Source organism: Podarcis pityusensis (genome assembly GCF_964106645.2).
Source record: "Podarcis pityusensis genome assembly, chromosome: 4".
Classification (NCBI taxonomy): domain Eukaryota; kingdom Metazoa; phylum Chordata; class Lepidosauria; order Squamata; family Lacertidae; genus Podarcis; species Podarcis pityusensis.
The window spans coordinates 80634116-80647924 of record NC_138027.1 but is presented as its reverse complement, the minus strand read 5'-3'; the positions used below and the strand labels follow the sequence as shown (position 1 = coordinate 80647924).

At 41.9% G+C, this 13809-nt stretch overlaps 1 long non-coding RNA gene across 1 annotated transcript in view; it reads left to right on the top strand.

The window, feature by feature from the left end:
- Positions 1-10102: 10102 nt before the first annotated feature.
- LOC308475929 overlaps positions 10103-13809 on the top strand; it is a 359243-nt gene continuing 355536 nt past the window's right edge. Inside the window, exon 1 of the long non-coding RNA XR_013985548.1 lies at positions 10103-10446. This is a non-coding gene — a long non-coding RNA (uncharacterized lncRNA). The remainder of the gene's footprint in view (positions 10447-13809) is intronic.

Here is a 13809-nt window from a genome sequence, read left to right as displayed (position 1 = left end):
CAACAGTAGAAGAAGAAGAGTTTGGATTTGATATCCCGCTTTATCACTACCCGAAGGAGTCTCAAAGTGGCTAACATTCTCCTTTCCCTTCCTACCCCACAACAAACACTCTGTGAGGTGAGTGAGACTGAGAGACTTCAGAGAGAAGTGTGACTAGCCCAAGGTCACCCAGCAGCTGCATGTGGAGGAGTGGAGATGCAAACCCGGTTCACCAGATTACGAGTCTACCACTCTTAACCACTGCACCACACTGGTTCTCACAGTGCTGTCTACATCCTTGCTTGTTTCACTGACATTCACACGGTATGATGCCTTCCTTCTCCTAGGAAGCATACTTCATTAAGCTGCTGAGCAGATTGGCTGCCATTTTCTGACACCAGTTCACTCTCTCTCATCGTAGAATCAAGTTTGATAGCTAAAGATGTGGTCAGATTCCCTGAAATTGTGAACCCTACTTAGTACCTAAAGATGGGTTCACTCATCATGAAGAGCCTTCTAAATGTACTTGATACTGTTGTGTACTTGATGCTGAGCGTACTTTAAAAACAAGAAAACACCTTCTGACCTTTCTGTTTGACACAGGAAGACGGGCTGGAGAAGGTATGTCCACATTGCATAGCCAGTGCATCCAGTCTCACCACTTGAGGTGAAATGGGAAGTAGCATTCCACATGGCTCTCTCTACTCTGCCTGCTCTGCTATTTTCATCACCAGCGGGAGAAACGGTTCTTGCATCAGCCATGGAGTGACTGGTGGAGCATCCATGGGGGTGTCCCCTCAGGGGCCCCTGCTGCTTCTAGGCAGCTGCTTCACCCTGCCCCATGAGTGGGCCAGACCTGCCACACTGTTTACACTCTCTGCTCACATGCATTCTTTTCAACGCATGCAAAGGGCGAGTGCATTGCAGCATCAACCGGTGTGACAACACAGTGATAGTACAGAGTGAGACAGTACTGGAATATGAACTAATTTCCAGCATCTGATTTTAGTCCAGGCTTCTCAACCTGCGCACACCAGGTAGTGCTGTTTTACCATACAGTCATACCTCATGTTACGTTTGCTTCAGGTTGCGCATTTTTAGGTTGCGTCCCGCGGCGACCCGGAAGTATCGGAAAGGGTTACTTCTGGGTTTCGCGTATGTGCAGATGCACAAAATGACATCTCAGGCATGCGCAGAAGCAGCGAATCACGACCTGTGCATGCACAGATGTGGGTTGTGTTTCTTTCAGGTTGCGAACGGGGCTCCGGAACAGATCCCGTTTGCAACCAGAGGTACCACTGTATTGCCTTATAGGTCCTCCCCATTGAATTTTTATCCAGTGGGGCCATGAAGAAATTGGGAAAAAAATTCCCTCCCTCTCAATAATCAAAACAAAACTAAAACAACCTTCTTTGACTGACTGGGTGAGCAAACTGGGGGTGGGCCTATTTAAATAGCACTCTTCTCTCTGGTCTGCTTGGGGGTCCCACCGAATTGACTGCCATGGGGAACCCACCGCCCCCACCTGTGCTGATGTCACCATACGGCCTCCTCCCTCAGCAGCATAGCCACACCAAGGTGGGATAATCTTGCTCCCCTCCCCTCCCCGCCTCTATGCCGGGCTGTGCGTCAGGGACCCCAACCAACTTGCATAAATCATGGCCAAAGACAACAGCGTTCTGCTTTTCTAGGGAGGACCGAGATGAATAGAAGATGAAGACATAGTCCCACCTTGGTTAACTTCTGCATTTTAATATATACATTACAATGGTGCATAATGAAAGAATGCAAACTTAATGCATTGCTCCATTTGCTGATGCTACGAAGCTGCAGTTTAGTATTCAGTTCCATGGCACAGGAGGCAAGGCGATCAGCCTTTGCTTCCTTGGATGCGAAATATTGCATCTTTCATCAAGGTAATGTATCTTTTCAAAAAACTGTCAGAATCATTCAGATTGAATGAATGAAGAAATCAATAGTAAAATTATATTAAAGAAAAACACTGCTTTGCTCACCATTAAAGGTTTCAAGTTCAATAACAGTGGACTTAAAAAAAAGAAGAAGCAGCCCTTCTTAATATTTTGATACATAATGCGCTTAATGCACTATACTGAGGAGAACGCAAAGGGTGCCACCAGTTAATTTATGTTGCTTTCAATCCCCTCTTACCTGCTTCCAGTTCTGATTCTCTCTTGCATACTTTCTTTCTTTTGGAATAGAGAAGTCACTTTTTCTTAGCATGAAAACCGGTGCCACACCTTGAATAGTGTTTGTATAAAGGCAAAACTTTAATTCTTCTGCAACAAACAAGTGGGCTTAATAAAGCCATTGCTTTGCATTTCTTGTTCCTGAAGACCAGCATAGCCCCAGTTCCACAAAAATGCTGTGTGCGTGTGTGAAAAAGGAGATAGTTGGAACACATCCATTGCTTTCAATGGGTGTACAGTAGTACCTCGGGTTAAGTACTTAATTCGTTCTGGAGGTCCGTTCTTAACCTGAAACTGTTCTTAACCTGAAGCACCACTTTAGCTAATGGGGCCTCCTGCTGCCGCCGCGCTGCCGGAGAACGATTTCTGTTCTCATCCTGAAGCAAAGTTCTTAACCCGAGGTAATATTTCTGGGTTAGCGGAGTCTGTAACCTGAAGCGTATGTAACCTGAAGCATATGCAACCTGAGGTACCAATGTACTAATACCTCAGTTTAAGAACAGCCCTGTTTACGAACTATTTGGTTTATGAACTCCGCAAAACCAGAAGTAGTGTCCCGGTTTGCGAACTTTACCTTGGTCTGAGAATGGAATACTAACGGTGGAAGGGCAGGCATCCTCAGGGAAAGCGCGCCTCAGTTTAAGTATGGCTTCGGTTTAAGAATGGACTTCCGGAATGGATTAAGTTCGTAAACCGAGGTACCATTGTACTAGATGTCACCCTGTAGATTTACTTTTTGCAGAGCAAGTGGTTGCATCAAGATCACCTTTTACATAGCGACCGGAGGACGAAGAATTAAGTGAGAACGAAACCTAAGAACATAGTAAGAGCGTGCTGGATCTGACCAATCCTCAGCAAAGCCCCACTATGTTCCCGGCTCACGAGGAGACCCACCCTGGAGTCCAAAATGGACATCATCCAAGGGCTCTGGAGAGAGTCTCCTCATGAGCCAGAGGCACAGCAGGGCTTTGCTGAGGTTCTTCAGCCTCCCAGCTAACAGGTGACCCGTGGGAAAGCCTCACCTCAGCTGAGCAAGGCCCCAGCTGTTCCAGCTCACATGAGCCAGACAGGTGCAGTGGGGGCTCGTTAAGCTGCTTGGCTGAGGTGTGGAAGGCTCCCATCGCCTCAGCTGAGCAGCCTCAGCAAGCCTCTGGCTGGAGAGGAGAAGAGGATCTCTTTGGGCTCCCTGGTGGGTCTTCTGGAGGAAATGCATTTTTTTTCTGGGAAAAAAGCACTGGGTATAACTCACTGAAGGCTGAAAGAAAACTTGAGGTATGTCACTGTATTATTAAACAACCAAGCAACTATAAAACAAAATGCAGTTGAATGCCAGGATTGTACTTAAAATAAGACAAAGGCAAAGGGGCTGGTCTTACCACAAAGCAAAGTGAAGCAGTTGTTTTGAGAGGCTTCCAGCATCCATCTTGACAGGTGGGAGGAGGAACAAAAGACAGGTATCATTTTGACTTCTTGTTTCCAAGGTGGGAAATGTCTCAGGATGTCAGCATTTGATGCCAAGTTCCCTATTCTGCAATGTTATCAACAAAGATAGATTTAAACGATATCTCTCTCTTTCATCTCTGCGTTCCACAGAAGGGGGTTTGGCTTGCAAAAGAAATCTCTGGCCATGATAACAAAGCTGGGATAGCGCAGAAAACGCAGATCTTGTGGGCCCTTTGAGGTATTGTATGTAGGCATGCTTGGTTCTAAGGAAGGAACCGTTCCATCACTGCCGTTCTAGCAATGGCCAAAGTTTACTGAATACTCCAGTCTCTACTATTCCGCATGTGTGAATAAAATGACCTTCCCAGAAAACCTGATGAGAAACCTTGTATTTTCCTAGGCCTCATAATTTGTAAGCAGTTCCCAATAACCAGGAAATGCGCTTTGATCGGCGCATGCTTTTGACTCTGTAGTTCCCTTCTACCACCCCACTGGATATTTTCACTTATTTCACATTTATAAATTGCTCAGAATCAAAGGAATTTGGGTTTCCCTCCCCCCTCCTTAGAGCCCACCTTGTTAAGAAACTCTTGAATGGTATAACTAGTAAATAGCATTCATTCCTAAAAATGAAATGAAAACCCCAAACTGGAAAACCAGAATTAACAAGGCAGGCTTAAGACAACCACATATTAGAGTTGTCAAATGATTAAATAGTTTTTAGTTTTAAGCGTTTGTTTTTTCACTGATTATGATGTCCTCATGTAGTACATTTAAGTAGATTTGCAGAGCACCCCTGCTAATTAAATGTGTCTTTTGGGGCTCCTGTGGTATTGTACAATTTAATAAACAAAAGCTCTCATTGTTAGTAGAAAAGGCCACCTTTAATATTTTATTTTTTGTTTCATATTATTACCAATAACACACCGGAAACAAAATAACCTGAAAAACAGAAGATATGTGCTCTTAACTCCCAGCTCCAACCCCTCTGACTAATCGACTGGTTTGACTGACTCATGCAGTGCTATCTCACAAGCAGCCCAAACACAACATTCTGCCCTCAGCTCTGCATCTCAGGCTTCTTCTTCTCATTTTCCATGGCTTTTCTTCAAGCTTTCTATTTGCTTCTGTGCATCCCTGGTGACGTTGTTAGCCAGCTGGCACGGATCTTCACCCTTCTCTCCTCTACAGAGATTAGATTGAACAGAGACTGTTCGGTGAGTTCTGAATTGGCTGCACTCCTTTTTGGAGAGTGTGTTTATTAATGGCACACAGACTTCTTCAATATCTGTGCCATGCTGTAAAAAGATGAAAGGATGCTTCAGGGTGGGGTGCAGTTGGGGGAGCAGAACTGCAGCAGACAATATATTAATTGCTGAGAAAAGCAGTGCGTACTTTTTTAAACCAAGGAGTAGTAGTTATCTCCACCTCAATAAAACATTCACCTGATCACTGCCTGGTAGAGAGGGTGCCCTTTGGCTGGGAAAGACCCACAAAAAAGTAGTACTCCAATACACAAATGGGAGAGATACTCATACTCCAAGTGACTTGGAGTCACCCCATAGAGAATTATTATTGTTTTAGTACTCTAGATTCCTTACCTGCCTTTTACCATGAGGTCCCATGCCACTGGAAGTATGTAAGAATGTTACTTCAGGATCAAAGAGCAAGTTGCACGGGAACTCCATATTAGGAATTGTAGTGGAAATGTTGGAAGATGAATGGTTAATCTGAAAACGTGTACGTGGCCTTGCACAATTAACTCTTCATATCACCATATGAAGTGACGCAGGTGGCGCTGTGGGTTAAACCACAGAGCATAGGATTTGCTGATCAGAAGGCTGGCGGTTCGAATCCCCGTGATGGGGTGAGCTCCTGTTGCTTGGTCCCTGCTCCTGCCAACCTAGCAGTTCGAAAGCACGTCAAAGTGCAAGTAGATAAATAGGTACTGCTCCGGCGGGAAGGCAAATGGCGTTTCCGTGCGCTGCTCTGGTTCGCCAAAAGTGGCTTAGTCATGCTGGCTACATGACCCGGAAGCTGTACGCCGGCTCCCTCGGCCAATAAAGCGAGATGAGTGCCGCAACCCCAGAGTCGGCCATGACTGGGCCTAATGGTCAGGGGTCCCTTTACCTCTACCTATCACCATATGAAAGCAGGGCTTCATGGCTCTCCTAAAGCCCAGCAGTAGTGATTCTAATGCTGACTTGATTGCTTACAGCTGTGCTCCTGGTGCAGAGATAACACAGCTGTAGATTAAATACTTTGTTTGCCTGCTGGCCTAGGTCATGAGACCCCCCATGCCTGGTGAAGGTAGCTTAAAAACCTTAGGGCTCAAGTGGGGGAGCTTTGATGCAGGCATAAAGTGACGTAGGTGCTGCATAGGGTGGCCAGAATGAGGTCTACTCTGCTGCTACATCCTTGGGCTCCCAGCAACTGAAAGGAGGGATTGTCATTTGCCTGGTATGTTAGTCTACTTTATTCTTGTGTGTGATAGGCCTGCTGTGAAACAAATTTCAGACTTCAGTCATTACCTGTGTTTTGCAAAAAAAAAAAAAAAAGTGCCTCAAATTACTGTGAGGAGGACAGTAAGTTTGGGAAAGAGATTTGCATTGATCAGTAAAGAAAAACTAATGAAAGTCCCTTTATGATAATGTTCACCTGAATGCATCACTGATATGTTGAGAGATCACTGTAAGCTTTTGAAAAGGCTGTGAGCTATGTAAAGGTAAAGGACTGCTGGATGGTTAAGTCCAGTCAAATTCGACTATAGGGTGCGGCACTTATCTCCACTTTCAGGTCAAGGGAGCTGGCGTTTGTCCGCAGGCAGCTTTCTGGGTCATGTGGCCAGCATAGCTAATCCGCTACTGGTGCACGGAACACTGTGACAAGTGTCAGAGTGCACGGAAACGCCATTTAACTTACCGAGCTGGTATGCTTTCAAATTGCTAGGTTGGCAGGACAACTCTGGCTAGTAAAACAAAAGATTCTATCTTTGGGGTGTGCTAGTTACTTGAGCTTTCTGTGCTTGTTGATTCCCTACCTATGGTTGGCTAGTCATATGCAACTACCTACTGCCACACAGATTCCAGCATTTGCACATTGCAAGCAAATGCCATTTTTCTTTTTCTTTTTTCTTTTTTAAAATAAAAAAAATTGTATTTACACAACAAGAAAAACAAACAAACAAAAAACACAAATACCGAATTACACACAAATTACAAAAATATCCATAGACACTTAATATTCTTAGCAAACAATAAAACATCTATTGGTCTTAACACTAAAGACCCAACCTCCCGTCTATTCCATACTTCAAATTCATATTACTTATTGCCAATACACTTTTTTTTTCGTAATTAAACTTATTCTCATTAAATCTAATTTCTTATATCTACCTTGCAACTATTACTGAAGTTCCTCGAATGCTGCAACAGAATTTAAACTACTATATTTATTTTTCAGATATTCTTTAAAAACCTCCCATTTAGAAACAAATTCCTGTTTTGATTTATTTTTTATTTTTTCTGATAAACCATCTAATTCAGCATATTCTGTCAGCTTTTGGATCCAATCTTGAATAGAGGGGATTTCATTACTCTTCCATTTGCAGCAAATGCCATTTTTCAAGTGTGTGGAGATATGAGGAACAACATATGGCTCTGCTACCATGTGCTCAAATGGCTGGTGATAGAAAATGAACCAACATGCTTAGGAGTATGCAGTTAACAGCAGAACAAAAGAAGAACTTGATGGCTTAGGCCAATGGTCCACCTAGTCTAGTATTCTGTTCTCACAGTGGCCACCCAGATGCTTGTGGGAACCCCATGCACAAGGGCAATCTCCCCTCCTGTGGTTTAGAAGCATTTAGAAGCATTACTTCCTCTGAAGTTACTTCATGTAATCGTAATTCAGAGCATTGTCTGAAGGTATAGAATGCCTAAGCTAACCAGGTCTGGCCTTGAGCAGCATGTAAATGAGAGACCACCTGGGAACTACCTGAGTTGCTGTGAAGGCTTTGAAAGACTAGCAGGATGCAAACATAACATGCAAATAAGATGCTGCTTTGTGACCTAGTGATGGTGCTTGGTGGCTTTTAGTTGAAGTCTAATAAATGCAGTTTTAGAAAAGCAGCATTTCACATCTAAAGCCACATTGTCGATTAAAAGGTAAACAATATTTCTTGTTGGTTGAGTACTGAGGTGGGGGGTAGCTCACAGACTTCTTATGGGGTCCTAAATTTAGTAATTTTCATATTATTACAGCAAAGATTAATGGAGGGGGGAGATTTCTGCATAGGAGGGTATCTGAAAGGGATCTCAGATGCCAAGTCTTATGGCAGCCCTGGTGTGATGTTGACTTAAGCTGTGTTGTCGGTACCTCTTCTAACTTAGGGTCTCCATTCAAGCTTCCAAGGGCTGTTCAATTTCTTCATTTTATTTTTTTTTAAAGTCAAATTACCGTTTACTGATGAAGGAAAGAACATCAATTCAGATTAAGTATAAGGCACCAGAAGTTAAGGATTTGGGGACAAGCTATTTCATACTTGGATTTTTAAACCCAAAAGGAAACCATGATAGAGCCGAGCCTGCTGAAAGTCTGTTTTGTAGTTTATTGTTTTACTGAATGCTAAATCATTCACTCATGCCCAATTCCAGAATGCCTCTTTTAGGGGAGGTGTCTAACTCAGAGTTCAAGTACAAGTTTAAGTCAAAGAAGAAGCAAAGATCTCTTACATTAGATTTCATCCATTTAGAATGATGATGTATGATTGTATTGATACTGGTTATTCCTCTTGTGTTGAGGCACATTGGTACACCCTCCTTATCAGGTAGGCGTTAAGCCTTCAATATTGCCATCTGTGGCAGAAATAAGTTTACTGCTGAATTCAGTGGGGCATTCGCGCATGGAAAGGTGTACAGCAGCCTTCCTCAATTAGATGCCCTGTCGGTGTTTTGGAATACAACTCCAGTCAACCACAGGTAGTGGTTAGGGATGATGAGAGGTGTGGTTCTGAGAGGGCATCAAGTTAGGGAAGGCTGAAGCCTAGGTCTGATTGAATCAAACTTATGCACTGTGGTGAAGCCAATTCTAGATGCGGTGCAGAAGGCAGCAAAAACAATGTTGTATAAAAACGGAGTGAGACCATTTTTTAATATTTATAAGTTGCAGAATTATTTTGGTTTACATATTCTTAGATGTGTGGAGATTTCTTAATGGAACAAATCATCCACTGATCGGTTGCTTCAGTCAAATTGTGAATACAGAAGATGAGGGGGAAGAGGAGGAGGAGGAGGAGGAAGATGGCAACTACCCTGAGTGGGGAGGAAATGCCCAAGAATGTATAGATACCGATATAAGTGAATTACACAACATGTAAAGATGTTTCTATATAAGTTAGATAAAAGACTTTACCACTGAAGCCAACCTTCATAACCAGTGATCTGATAGTTAATCTTATTTTTAAAGACGCACAAACATCTCACACGGTGTTCTCAAGCGACACAGAATGGTTGAGTCAGAAGAAATTGCCAAGCTGTTGCTCTGTGTTTTTCTTTTCCAAATGTTTAACTTTAAACCAGGCAGGAAGGAGGGAAAAATGTTAAATTTGTTAAAAGAATACTCTTTTTAAAAGGAAACCTTGTGCGCCAAGTTCTTTTTAAATCCTAGTTTTACAGCTGAGCTAAAAACAACAACAACCAACACGCTTATAATAGGGGGAGCAAAAAAACACCCCCCCCCAAAAAAACCCTGTCAGACCTTTAACTACAGTAGCATGAACAGCCTTGCTATAATTCCTGGTTGAACTTTGTCATTGGATGTGTGATTTTGGAGTGTGCCGGGGTGACATTCAGCCTCTACATTCATTTTTATGATAATTCAGAGTAAATTGTGGTGCAATAAACTCTTCAAGCCTGTCTTTCTTGTGAAAGCCATGAATCAATCAGCTGCAAGCTCTTTTTTGGGGGCCTTTTCAATGTATAGTGATCATTTAGATTTGACATGCATTGTGAGACCTTAGCTTGGCTCCTCTCTATGGTCTGTCATTAATTCCAGCCTTTGCTATTCTGAAGTACAGTGAAGGATGACTGAGAAATCATTGCCCCTCTTCAGCTCTGTTATTGCACAAAATAGCAGCGCAATAATTTTTTGTCAATGTTTTACTCTAAAAGCTTTCTACGTCAGTCTTGAAAGGGAAGCAATAAAGCCCATTCAGTAGCATGAATAAAAATCCTTTGAGGTTTAGGCATAGGGTTTCTTTTCTTCAGCTGGTAATCAAATTGGAGCTAAAATGAAATTGAGTTTTCTTATGAAAATAGCCTTTGTTGCTGGGAAGGCTGGTAATTCATAAACAATAACCTGCTCTTTTGTGTGGATAATAATATATTCATGTTCTTTCAATAGGGTAAAAGCCAGACCTAGTGCATTATGGTACAGTAAAAAAAAAAAAAAATAGCAGAAGGAGCTTTGCTGGAATAATCTTCAAGACGAAATGTACTGTTCGGTGACTCGAAGCTTTCAGCTCCCATCTGAAATTGTACTTTGCTCTTATTTATAAGCTCGGTTTCTCCCCCCCCTTTTTTTCAGTTGTTGATTTGTTGCTGCCATACAATATTTGGTTAATTGTGGATAGTCTCAAGCTGTGCTCATCACTGCTCCTGCAAAGGCTGCTGCCAGCTGCGGTGAACAGAGCCTGCTGCTAGAGGATGTACATTATGCAAGGGAGCAGCCTCTCAGCACTGATTATCACTGAAGAGTTCCCTGCTCTCCATCACTGTGTACATACAGTACGGGCGACTGGACCGCAAGACACCCAGAGGTAGGCTGAAATCCCCTTCGCTTTTAAGTGTGAGTCAAGGAATAGATGAGGGAAAAGAAACTGGGGAAAGTTCTACCGGTGAACTTGGAAGTGGTGTTGAGGGAACAACTAAGGAAACAGTGTGTGTGCTTGACTACTTTACCAGAATGGAAGGTGTATTATTTTTGAGATGGAGTAGAGTCTATTTATTTATTCTATTTATTTATTTTTTGGTAAGGACATGTATGCTAAGACTGCACTGGAAACTGTGTGAAGTGCTTTTGGTTTGGTTTTGTCTTATAGAGAGATGTCGGCTATATGGTTCTAGCACACAATTTGGAGAACCTTTAATGTGCATTATCTGACACATGGCAATAGACACACCAGTATTGCTTTATGGATGCATTTGTTTGTCCCGTGCCATACATGTTCTTGGTACTTTTAGACAGAGACTTTTTGGGTATATAAAGAAGATGGTCTATTGTCCAAAGTGGATGTTGTTTTCTGCCTTAACTTGGAGGCTGGGGAAGGAGAAGTTCTGTGTGAATGAATGAATGAATGAATGTGTGTGTGTGTGTGTGTGTGTGTGCATGCTTAAATGTATTTCGACTTTGGATATTGTTTAGTACCTGTCATGTTCATGAATTCTCATATAAAAACTATTTTAAAAATTCAGCCACAGGTCTCAAGTTTGTGAGACATTTATTAATATTTGCAGATGCTACATTCAACCTTCAGCAAACCATGCATTCTTTCAACATCTGGAATCCCTACTATATTAAAGATAATTTTGTTAGTCTACAGATGTTGGTTGGAAGAAAGCAGTGGGCAGTATATCTTTCAATTGCTTGCAGATATATAGATTAAGATCAGTGTTAGAAGAATGTGTCAGAAAAGGGTTACTGCATGCAGACTGAAACTCTGTTAGAAGACAGCGAGATGATGTACCGATGGATTAATGACACCCCCCTCGCAGTTTTACAATGAGAGATTGCACTGTTCACAACAGCAGGTCCAGAAACTCCAATCTTATGCTATGAAGTAGAGACCGGATGCACAACCTCTTTTTGGGTTTTACCTTGGTAAACTCTTGAGTTGGGTTTACAATAAGGTAAAGGAAACGCTTACCTTTGGATTGTAGAATGCAGACAAGAGCTTGAAATGTACACATCACTGTAGCAGAGAAACCCAAATGCTGTGCTGGAAGAAATAGAGAAGGGGGGGGGGGGATATGCCTCACATTAAATGATTTGCCTTTACTTGATTATTTATGCAGTTCAGTGATGAAATTGCACACTTAAGTCACATAACTTTTATGAGCACAGTGGTAACTGACAGTCATGGTAATATGTGTTATTATCCAATTAGTAAAACCAGCATGTCGGGTGGGGGGGGGGAGGGGGTGAAGGTTGTGTGATTTAAACATACCTTTCTTTCTGGCTCTCACGCGTATGAAACAGGGTGCAAACATTTGTGGTTGTCACTATTTTGTTCACCTGGAGTGGAAGTAAAATAATACATTTTCTTGAAACTGTTATTTATTGAAGTGGAATGCCCTTCCAAGTTAAGTATGCAAGCTACTTCATCTTTGGACGAATCCCTTGCGCCTCAGCCCATCACACATGTACTTGTTTGTTTGTTTAAGGCATTTATATACTGCTTAATCCTTAGAATTTCTAAGCGGTGTTGTACACAACAAGATCCATCCCACATATTAGGCAGAATGAGGTGAGAAACTGAGGTGGTAGAATTCAGATTGCAAGGTGGAGAATGGGGAGGCTGTATTCTGTAGTACTCTCACACAGAATGAAAATTTCCCTGTATTTAGAAAACTAGAAAAGTTTAGAAGAGTGGCTTAGTCTAGAATTCTACCACCTCATCCCACTGCCTTGTTCTGAATAAGGTGTAGAACAGCTTGAAGGCTGGAAAAGCAGAATAAGGTGGTAAAGTTGTCAGGTGTAGCCCTTGGATGGATGCAGCTTCAGGCTGCAGGGGATCTTAATTTGCCTGGAACTCTCTTTGTAAAGTGCTTCCTGAAAGTAGACATATGCTCTTAAATTATATAGCGAGTTAATAAAGGTGGCATAAAAATATTTGAAATAATTACTTCAAATAAGCCTAGAAGAACAGGCAGAAGCCAAGGTTAGTGTCCTCCCAGATTATGTTTTGTTATGGGCAGCATTCAAAACCAGTTTTCCCTACCTGCAGTCAGAAAAAATGGGACAGTCCATCCAGAAGACATCCCAGAAGACATCTTAAGGCATCCCTGTTCAGGGAAGTTTTTAATATGTAACACTGTACTGTTTTTAACACTTGATTGGGAGCCGCCCAGAGTGGCTGGGGAAACTCAGCCAGATGGGCGGGGTATAAATAATAAATTATTATTATTATTATTATTATTATTATTTATTATTATTATTATTACTTCAAATAAGCCTAGAAGAACAGGCAGAAGCCAAGGTTAGTGTCCTCCCAGATTATGTTTTGTTAGGGGCAGCATTCAAAACCAGTTTTCCCTACCTGCAGTCGAAAAAAAATGGGTCAGTCCATCCCACCCCCTCATTTTTCTGTCTATGTAGGACTAGCCCCAAGCTAACTGACTTCAGTTGAATATGCTTCCCAGCATTCGCCTGCATGTGCTTTATAGTTGCTTGGTTGTTGAGTAATAGTGTAATAGACTTCAACTTTTCTTTCCACTTTCAATGAGATGTACATCCAAATGAGTTCTACTTTAGAACTGCGGTGTACGTGTTTTAGAAATAGATAAAAATGCTGATCATTGGACTTTGCAGGACAATGAAGTTTTATTTCAAACATATTTTTGAATATATATATATATATATATATATATATATAATGTTAAGGAAGGTTATACATATAAGAAATGGATAAAGCTAGTGGGTATATCTCATTGGATCAATATCTGTTGCAACTCTTATGGAAGATACATGGAAATGTTGATATGCAAATTTAGCATGCTTAGTGGTGGTATTTTGGTATAAAGTGATAACTGTCTATGTAGGTTTATGGTATAACATGAATCCCACCACTTATCGTAAATCTGTTGATCCCAGAAACACCTCAGGAAGGAACCACTGGAGGGAAATGAGAGGAAAACAAAACAAAAAACCCCCAAAGGTCATAATTCAGTAAAAACAAGACAAAGCATGCATGCACATTTCAGAAATGGGACTTCAGAATTTCCCCCATCTCAGCAGAATGTAATTACATCCAGCTTTCTCAGAGGTGTGCCCAATAACATCACATTATTTGAAGTTGGAAGTTCAGCTAGTGCAGTATCACCCAACATTTTGCCCAGTTTTGGATATTAAAATGGCACCTTTAAGGAATTGCTTTGGAAATGGCACCTAACACCAGTACATC